This window comes from Sorex fumeus, unplaced genomic scaffold, assembly GCF_029834395.1.
Source record: "Sorex fumeus unplaced genomic scaffold, SorFum_2.1 ptg000044l, whole genome shotgun sequence".
Classification (NCBI taxonomy): domain Eukaryota; kingdom Metazoa; phylum Chordata; class Mammalia; order Eulipotyphla; family Soricidae; genus Sorex; species Sorex fumeus.
The window spans coordinates 27437954-27447778 of record NW_026606101.1 but is presented as its reverse complement, the minus strand read 5'-3'; the positions used below and the strand labels follow the sequence as shown (position 1 = coordinate 27447778).

At 40.5% G+C, this 9825-nt stretch overlaps 1 pseudogene; it reads right to left on the bottom strand.

Annotated features, from left to right (window-relative positions):
• Window positions 1–861: 861 nt before the first annotated feature.
• LOC130030345 (small ubiquitin-related modifier 2-like) lies at window positions 862–1418 on the bottom strand (annotated as a pseudogene).
• Between the last annotated feature and the right edge of the window lie 8407 nt (window positions 1419–9825).

Here is a 9825-nt window from a genome sequence, read left to right as displayed (position 1 = left end):
TTATACAATGATCAAGTACCCATCTCTCCACCAGTGCCCATCCTCCACCACCACGGGTCCCAGCATCCCTCCCACCCCTCATCCCCCCCCACCCTGCCTCTGTGGCAGGGCATTCCCTATTCTCTCTCTCTCTCCTTTTGGGTCCTGTGGTTTGCAAAAGAGGCATTGAGTGGTAATCATGTTTGGTCTATAGTCTACTTTCAGCATGCTTCTCCCACCCTGGGAGGATCCTCCCAACATCCTTTATTTGGTGCTCTCTTCTCTATCTGAGCTTCCTTTTCACCTAGAGCCTGTGGCTGGCCTCCAAGTCCTGGAGCAAAATTCCTGGTACTAATCTCGGCCACTCTTGGGTGTTAGTCTCCCAGTTTGTTGCTTTATGTTCCCCAGATGAATGCAATCTTTCTGTGTCTATCCCGCTCTTTCTGACTCATTTTGCTTAACATGATACTTTCCATGTAGTACCACTTGTATGTGAATTTCATGACTTCATTTTTTCTAACAGCTACATAGTACTCCATTGTGTAAATGTACCAAAGTTTCTTTAACCAGTCATCTGTTCTCGGGCACTCAGGTTTTTCCAGATTCTGGCTATTGTAAAGAGTACTGCAATGAACAAACAAGTGCAGATGTCACTTCGACTATACTTTTTCGCCTCTCTGGGATATATTCCCAGGAGTGGTATTGCTGGGTCAAAACGGGAGATCAAATTCTAATTTTTTGAGAATCATCCATACTGTTTTCTAAAAGGGTTGGACCAGTCGGCATTCCCACCAAGAGTGAAGGAGGGTCAGAAAGGGGGTATTTTCACAGAACCAATATTTTTTCCTCATCCCATCTCCATATGATGTCAGTCATTGGCCATTTAGTTAAAAAAATGCAATGCTTGTGCACATACACCAGTTACTTTATGTACAATAAAGGAATGGGGAAGGGGAGAATGAAACAATAGAGAAAACCATACTGAAGTAGTCAGGATGTGGTGGAACCAAATTGCGGTTTTCGAATTGCGAATGTCTTCTTGGCCTGGAGGAACTGAGTTCTGGAGGAGAGTCGCGGTCTCCGTTAGGAGATGCCTCCTGTCTGCTGCTGGAACACATCAATTGTATCTTCGTCCTCCATTTCCAACTGTGCAGGTGGTCTGTTTCATTGATTGGCTACCCATCAAATCGGAATCTGATCTGCTTCATTGACAAACCCTGTCGTTCACAATAGGCTTTCGTTAGTTTTCTGAGTGGTGTATGTCTCTTAATCTGAAACTGCACCACAGAACCATCCTGACCCTCCACCTTCAAATTAATATGATCGTTGTTCTCGGTCTTGACGCCTTCCTTGGGTTTTTTGTGGGTCTTGGCGAACGCGGGAAATCTCCCCAGAGGCAGCTTCACAAAAGAGGTACCAGATCCACACTCAACGTGCATACAAGCAGCACCAGGAGCAGGAGGAGGCAGCACTCCTGACTCTTATTTTAACTGTCCTTAGGCAGACACATTTTTTTGGGGAGAGAGACATTTACAAATGTATTTTTATTAAGAAATTGTGTATTTCGTTATGTTCTTCGTTACAGAATTTTACTTTTTACTATTTTTTTTTTCTTTTTGGGTCTCTCCTGGTGATGCACAGGGGTTACTCCTGGTTTTGCATTCAGGAATTACTCCTGGCCATGCTTGGGGGAACATATGGGATGCTGGGAATGGAATCCGGGTTGGCCTCGTGCAAGGCAAACACCCTACTCACTGTGCTCCAGCCCCCAGAATTTTAATTTTTAAAACTTTTGTGAATAATTATACTCTGCTGTGCAGACATTCAGTATTTTTTTCTTTTTGTTAATTCAATCACCGTGAGATAGTTACAAAGCTTTCATGTTTGAGTTACAATCATACAATGATCAAATATCCCTTCACCAGTGCACATTTCCCACCACCAATGTCCCCAGTAAGCGCCCCCTTTTCCCACCCTTCCCCTGCCTCCATGGCAGACAGTTTCCCCCATACTCTCTCTCTTCTTTTGAGCATTATGGCTTGCAATATAGATCCTGAGAGGTTCTCGTGTTTGATCCTTTATCTATTTTCAGCCCACATCTCCTATCCCGAATGATTCCTCCAACTTTCATTGTCTGAGTGATCCCTTCTCTATTCCAGCTGCCTTCTCCCCCCGCACATGAGACAGGCTTCCAACTATGGGACAGTATTCCTAACCCTTGTGTCTACTGCTCTTGGGTGCCAATCTCATATTATGTTATTTTATATTTCACAAATAAATGCAGTGATTTTATGTCTGTCCCTCTCTTTCTGACTCACTTCACTTAGCATGATATTCTCCATGGACAGACACATTTATAAAAGTAATATTTGTTAAATAACTCATGATTTTAGTAGTGTTGGGCCTAGTAGATTAGATATATACCAATACCTCACCTCCATACCACAGATAAGCGCAAGGCCCCTGTCTTGGAGGACTTTTCAGTCAAGAAGTAGTATTGATTTTTTTCATGCAAGAGGCAAACCCACAACTTCAAAATCTTACTGTGACCTTGAAATATACACATGCTCTTTGATTTTACTTTACTTTTACTCAATTGTCCTATTTCTCTAAATAGAGAAAGTTTCTAAATTTTTTCCCTATAATTTAAGTTTTTTTTAGTTGTGAAAGATTTATTTGCACAAGTTATCTTTGATATGCTGTACACTCAGGGATCATTTCTGGTGGACTTGGGAAATCACATATGAGGGTGCAGGGAATTGCAAGGCAAGTACCTTACCTACTGTACCAGTCCCAATATAAAAGTTCTTTTTAAAACTTTCATGAAAAACATATTTAAAAATAAAATGCGCCTCTCAAGAAGTAGACTAGTGGGTGGGAGGCAGATAAGGGTTTGGAATGGCAAGCACTGATGGAAGGAATTGAACACTGGTGAAGAAATCAGTGAAGAAATCAGTGTTGAAATCTTGCGTGTCTGAAACCCAATCATGATTTTCAATAATTTTGCAATTTCATGGTGTCTAAAAGAAATGTTTTCTGAGGTCTGGAGCAATTGTATAGCATAGAGAACACTTGCTGTTGCGGGCTCAATCCCAGGCAATCGATGTGGTAACTGGAGCCCTGCCAGGAGCGATTCTTAGAGCCAGAGGTATCTTTGACCACTACGAGGTATAACACCCACCCAGAAAAAACGTTCATGAGCCTTAAAACTTTATAATTATTTTAATAACATTTTATCAATTGAAAATTTGAATCTTTCATATATTTATTAATAACCTGTGCTATTTCTATTGTGAATAATTTTCTCATTGATGGGATTTGTCCATAATGAATATTAAGTCTTTCCTATATACACATGTATGACCCCATTTTTTTTTGCTTGAGGCAGTGTAGAATGCTGGCAAGGATCACTGACTCTAGCTTTGTAGCCAGATCCCACCCATACTCTAGACAGCTTTTTTAGTGGCTATTTCTATTCACTCCAAGTTTCTTATTTTTCTCAGTATACCCTTGACAACTTTTTAGTTCTGTTTTATAATCATCCATATCAATAATATATGCTATGCTTGTATACAATACATTATGTATGTATTATATATTCACTTGATCACTTGACATCCTGTTACTCATCCATTTGCTTGAGTGGGCACCAGTAATGTTTCCATTCATCCCTGTTGCATGCTAGTGTAGCCCAATAGCATCTGCTCATTCTAGGAACACAAAGAACCTCAAACTGATCATTCAGGGTCTTGACGTAGAAGTATGACCATCTTGTAGGTGGGCTGCCACGCAATCTTTTGACATCCAATGAAATACAGGTGGTAATGGCTCTAGTCCAGCGGTCATCTCCAAATCTCATTACGTGTCCAGCCGATCTGATTTTCGACACCTTGGCAAAAGAGACAGTGTCCCTGATTCTTGATCGCCGACAGAGGTCAGAGCTCCAGATTCCTTCTCTCACTTGAGTGAAGCGTGTTACTCCAAGCATAGCTCTTTTGATTCCTCTTTTGGTGACCCGATAGCGTTCTCATCCTGTTTTTGTAGGGCCCAGATCTCTGAGGCGTATGTTAATGCAGGAAGAACAGAGGAATCGAAACAACGTGCCCGGTGTCAGAGGTTCTTCACCCTCTTAGCTATTTCTTCGATGCTCTTGAAGGCATTCTAAACCGCTCTCTTCCTCCTGCACAACTCAGGCGCCAGGTCATTTGTCATGTTGACTTCTCGACTTAGCTACACATAACTGTTGCATTTGGAAATGTTCGTTCCATTGAGAGCAAATGGAACGTTAGGGACAAAACCGTTTCTCATAAACATTGTCTTCGTGAGATTCAGCTGTAGTCCGACCTTTCCACACTCACGGTCGAAGTCGGCCAGCATTTGTGCCGCTTGGCTAATGTTTGGTTTTATTATTATATATTATAATAAATATAATTACAAAAAAATAAATCATTTTTATTAGTCACAATTGTCATCACACAATATGATAAATTCACCTGAAAATTCACTGCTACAATTTAGAAAAATTGACTTGTCCTCATGCTTGGATTCTTAAATTGACTACAACTGATTCTTCTAGATTAGGTTTGGCAAATCTACTCAGGGTCCATGTACCATGATGAATCCTGCTGATGAGAGCTGAGTTTAAGCCAGTTACACATTCTTTTCTGGACTTAAACTAAGGAAGACTACTTGAGATGTTCTCATAAACAGTCCCAATTGCCAAGAGTACAGGCCCAATATTCAAGTCTTTTCACATGTGCAAAGCAAGTCACGTAACTAAGCCTAGACCAAGGGTAGGATCTGTGTACCTCAGTCCACTGTAGGGCCATGGCAGTGGTATATACTTTGTGGGGCTTATGATAACAGGTTTGGCTTTTTTCCCATGTTGCTGCAGTTTGGCCTTCTGTTTAAAGGGGCTAAATGCCTAAGTGCGTGTTTGGGAGTCGAGGACTTGAATAAATACTTGAGTGTCTTTGTACAGGATGACCCAGGAAAACAGTAGGACCTTGCGGGTAGGACCCAGTGGATAGCAAGGTCTTGGGAATACTTTTGTATTTTAACTGCCTATTTGTAAGGACTAGAGCAATAGCATAGTGGGTAGGACGTTTGCCTTGTATGTGGCTGACCCAGGTTTGATTCCTCCATCCCTCTCAGAGAACCTGGCAAGCTACCAAGAATATCCAGCCCACATGGCAGAGCCTGGCAAGCTCCCCGTGGCATATTCCATATGCCAAAAACAGTAACAAGTCTCACAATGGAGACATTATTGGTGCCCGCTTGAGCAAATTGATGAGCAATGGGAGGACAGTGCTACAGTGCTACAGTGCATAGATTTGTAAGAAGGAGTGATTTTGGGATTGTTCTGGCTTGGTTCTCCTACCTATACATGTCAACATTCTCTAAATCTGTGGGTGCTGCTGCCAAGGAGAGCTGTTAGCTGGAAGTGTTGCTGCTGCCTGAGGAGATGAGCCAGAGTGCTCTGGAGGAGTGGAGAATTCTCTGGAGGAGTGGAAAATGCTCTGGAGGAGTGGAGAAATAGAGCAGAAATGGCTGCCGGCTGAAGCTGCTATTAGCTGGGGCCATTGTGGAGAGTTGCAGTTGCTTTTAGCCGGGGCCATCACAGACGGCTAGCTAGAGGCTTATTTTTTAGGGGCTGCTGAAAGAGAGAGGCTGCCACTGCAGAGGTGTAGTTAGCTAGGAGTTGCTGTAGTTGCTGTTGTCTCTCTGTCCATTCCCCTCCCCCAGACTGTTGAGATTAGCCCAGAAAGCCCTGGGAGAGTGGAGCAACCCCAGGCCCTGAGAGAGAGCACTAAGAGTGCTATAGGGTCTGAAGTTACTCTCACCTTGGGCCATGGGTGTTGCTAACTGGGGCTACTGCTAACTAGAATGACTAGCCAAGGGTTGCTAGCAACAAATGTTGCTGCTGAAGAGCCACAGGGGGCCCCCCAACCCCTTAGAGGTCAGGGAGAGTCCTAAAATAGAGTGTTGGGATGAGAGACCTAAGCTATGTAAGGGAAGGCTGTAGAAGAGAGGAGGACAACCCTAAGGTAGCTAGTGAGATAAAGAATGGACATAATGGGCACTTGAAAAATGCATGGCTCAAAAAACATAAGACTTGGACTCCCACCCCAAGCCCCCACCCAAGGTTTGTCTTCTTTGAACTGTTGGACCATGCTCCAGTGATGACCCAGGTGTGAGAGGGAAGAACCCCTGAACCTGACCATTCATACTTTTATTATAGAAAAATTAGTTTTCAATCTAAGAAACTACTTGAGTTCTTGCTTTATAACCTCTCTTTCGGCATTGCTTGTTCTTCTATTTCCACTCAAATCCACTGCATTCACGTCAAGTTTTCAGACATGGCTATCTGGCTTTTCCATTGAAAAGTACTTGTAGAGACAGAGGGCCAAAACAACTTTTATCTTTTAGTGACTCCATCTTTAATGAGTCTGATGGTTCAGAGCAAAACTAGTACAAGAGAATAAGAATAATAATGATAATAATAATAATAACAATAATGATGATGATGATGATAAAACAAATCCTGGTTTCCATTGAGTTCATATAAAAAAGAACTGAGGGCTATTATTTACCATAGTTGGTGGTGTCCTTCATACCTAGACCATAGCTATATATATATATATGTACATATATATACTGATTTGTTCTTTTGTCACAACAAAGGGGATTTATATTAGCATTATCTAATGCCATCTTGAATTTTTGGTGTGCAAAATTTGGTAAATGAACTATTTAAAAGATAATTTTAATTGCTTCTAACTTTTCATAATTAACAGTTCCATTTTCCCTTCAAGATACCATAAGGAGATTGGTGAGATTGTTTTTACTCCATGTTTGAAGATTTAGCTTTGCAAAATAATTTCAGGGTGCACAGAAGAAGCAGGCATATCTTCTCATCCAACTTATAGATTTATTGCAGCTCTATTTTTGCCTTCAACCTCTATCTCTCTGCTTATTCGCTGCACCCCTTTTTTAATTTTTCTTGGAAAACAAGCCTCTGCTTCATTCGGACAACCTGGAAGCATAATGAGTTTTTAGTTTCCAGTAACAGCTTTCTACCAATAAGGATCTAGAGCAAGTCCATAGACATTCTAGCTCCCTTGTCACCAATAAGGGAATACTTCCCAAATGACTGAGATATCAGTAATATTCCTTCCTACATCCCTTACTGCCTCTCCCTACCTCCCTCTATACTTCCTTGCAGCACTTCCTGGTGTTACCTCCCAAATAAACTACTTTAGCCATACCTTTGCTTCGTGGATGACTGTTGGAGCAACCCAAGCCAAAATAAGAAGAAAAATTGGAGTTTACCCCCAAATCCATAAAATTCAGAGAATCCAAAGCAATAAGGTAACAGAAAAAGAGAACAGCTGGCAGATGGCATAGCTCTGCCAGAATTGGCAAGTTGAAATAAATTACAAATACCAAAGTTGTGAATAAAGTTGTGAAAAACCTCCTCCCACTTAGGTGCTGGTTTGTGCCTGAATCATAGAGGAAGTAGATTTTGGTCAATAACCCTGACTGCTTCTGCTCCCAAACCAGTTTCTCTACAGTTACCTTTTTATCTGAGGTTCTATTTCTACTGGTCAGGAGGGATGGTATGATCCAGCACCCATTATTAGCATGGAGACATATTTACATTAGACTCATGTGTTTCTCAAAGTAGGTGTAACATACTACACACACATTATGCTTCCACATTCATCCTCTTGATTGACTTCATCAGGTGGATGAAAATGCTGCTTAACAGTTCCTTATACCAATGGCATTTATCCTTACTTTTGGCTTTGGAGCCTTTCTATTGCCATTACTTAATGTAACATTCTGGAAACCGCTCAGTTCTTCTGAGCTATGTAAAATTCTAAAAATGCAAGGTCATGAAACACCCCTCACTCTCTGCATCCTTGAGGGCAGTTCTTGAAAAATGAGAGAAGAAAACCAATGGGTAATGTTTTCCCTTTGTCTTCCTTGTGATTGATGTTGAGATATAGTCTATGCAGCTTAGAACTCCTCCTGGTGCCCAAAGTACTCAGGATACTAGCCTGATAACATCCTTTCCAGTATTTCCGTCTGGTCTCTTGGAATTAAAGTAATCATCTTGCAAACAGACCTTTGTGTATTTCACTTTCTGGGAAAGCCAATGCTACATAGACCTACATCCCCCAAAACTTATTTTTTCCTTTCCTATCGTTTTTCCCAAGACCAATTGATCTGATACTGTCATAGTCTCATTTGGACAAAAGTATAAAGTTTCTAAAACTAAAATATTGCTGCCAATCAATTACTATTTAATAACAACATTAAGAATTGTGAACAAACATGTAGGACTCTAAATGTGTTTTCTGTTGTGGACTTTTTGGAAACTCTGACAGACTCTGTAGTTGGCAGTCCTTCATTAATTTCCATCTTTCTTTTGAGTGTACATTATGCAACCCTATGTCTACAATTTTGTGGGATATGTTGATTCAGCAAGAAATATTTATTAATGTTCAGGAACTTGTAGATAGTTCACAAGAAAGGTACAGCGGAACAAGATAATCTTATTAAAGTTTATGGATAATGTAGCACTGTCCTCCTGTTGTTTATCGATTTGCTGGAGCGGACCCAGTAACGTCTCCAGTAGCAAGAATTGTAAGAATTCTTGCTACTGTGTTTTGGCATATCAAATATGTTGCGGGGAGCTTGCCAGGCTTTGCCATGTGGGTGAGATATATTCAGTAGCTTGTCAGGCTCTCTGAGAGGGGCAGAGGAATCAAACCCGGGTCTGCCAGGTTGGCTGCATGCAAGGCAAATGCCCTACTTGCTCCAGCCCTTTATGGACAATATATAATGACAAAGTGTAAAAACTTGCAAATAAACCAAAGTACTGGATGAAATAAGTCACATAATACTTATCAGGTGTTATTGGGACAAAGAAATCACAAGGTGTCAAAGCTAGGACACTGAAGACTTCACTCCATTATGTCATTGGATGGGGAAAGGTACTCTGCATGGACTATGTTGACATTTATAAAGCAAATATTAATATCTTCGCCAAAATTTGGCAAAATTTTTTGTAGCTCAATAATGTGTTTTGATGGGCCATTTTTCAATGTAACTCATGAACATTTTGGTAATTTCTGGTATTTCAAGCTTCAAAGGCATTTGAACAAGTTTTAAAATTTTGTCATTGAGTAGTGTATTTATCCTCTCCAAGGTTGAGCTTCCAGAAATAGAAAATCTAATTTTTTTGTGGTTATAATGTCCTAATACCTACACATTTGAAGTATTCTGACTTTATTCTGCCTTTCAGGTGTTTCTTCTTGTTTATGTAATTTTCATTGTTATTCATGTGTAGATGGCAGTTTGAATGACCTAGAAAGAACAAAACATTAAAAATGATGATTACATAACTCATGTCATTTCTAATTAACTATGTTTTATTTTCAAAGAGCTACAGATGTTATATTACTCATAACAGTCTGTTCATATATTATTTATGGGACATAAATAGAATGTTTGTTAGCTTGAAACACTTAAGCAAATTTTGTGTTTCTCTAGAATGCAGTTATCAGGGCATATTAATCTTTGTCTATAAAATAAGGAAATAAAGATGATAAAATAACATGATAAAAAATAAGGTGATAAAGGTGAAATATAATGTATTTCACTGTTTTGGCAAAGGTTGGGGAGGGGCATACCAGGAGATGCTCAGTGTCCTTGGTTCTGTGCTCAGGGGTCACTTCCAGCAGAGCTAGAGGACTATAAGGCAATGCCATGAATTGAACCTGGGTCTCCCTCCAAAATGCACAGCCTGGATGACAGGTATTGACCATCCATACAGTC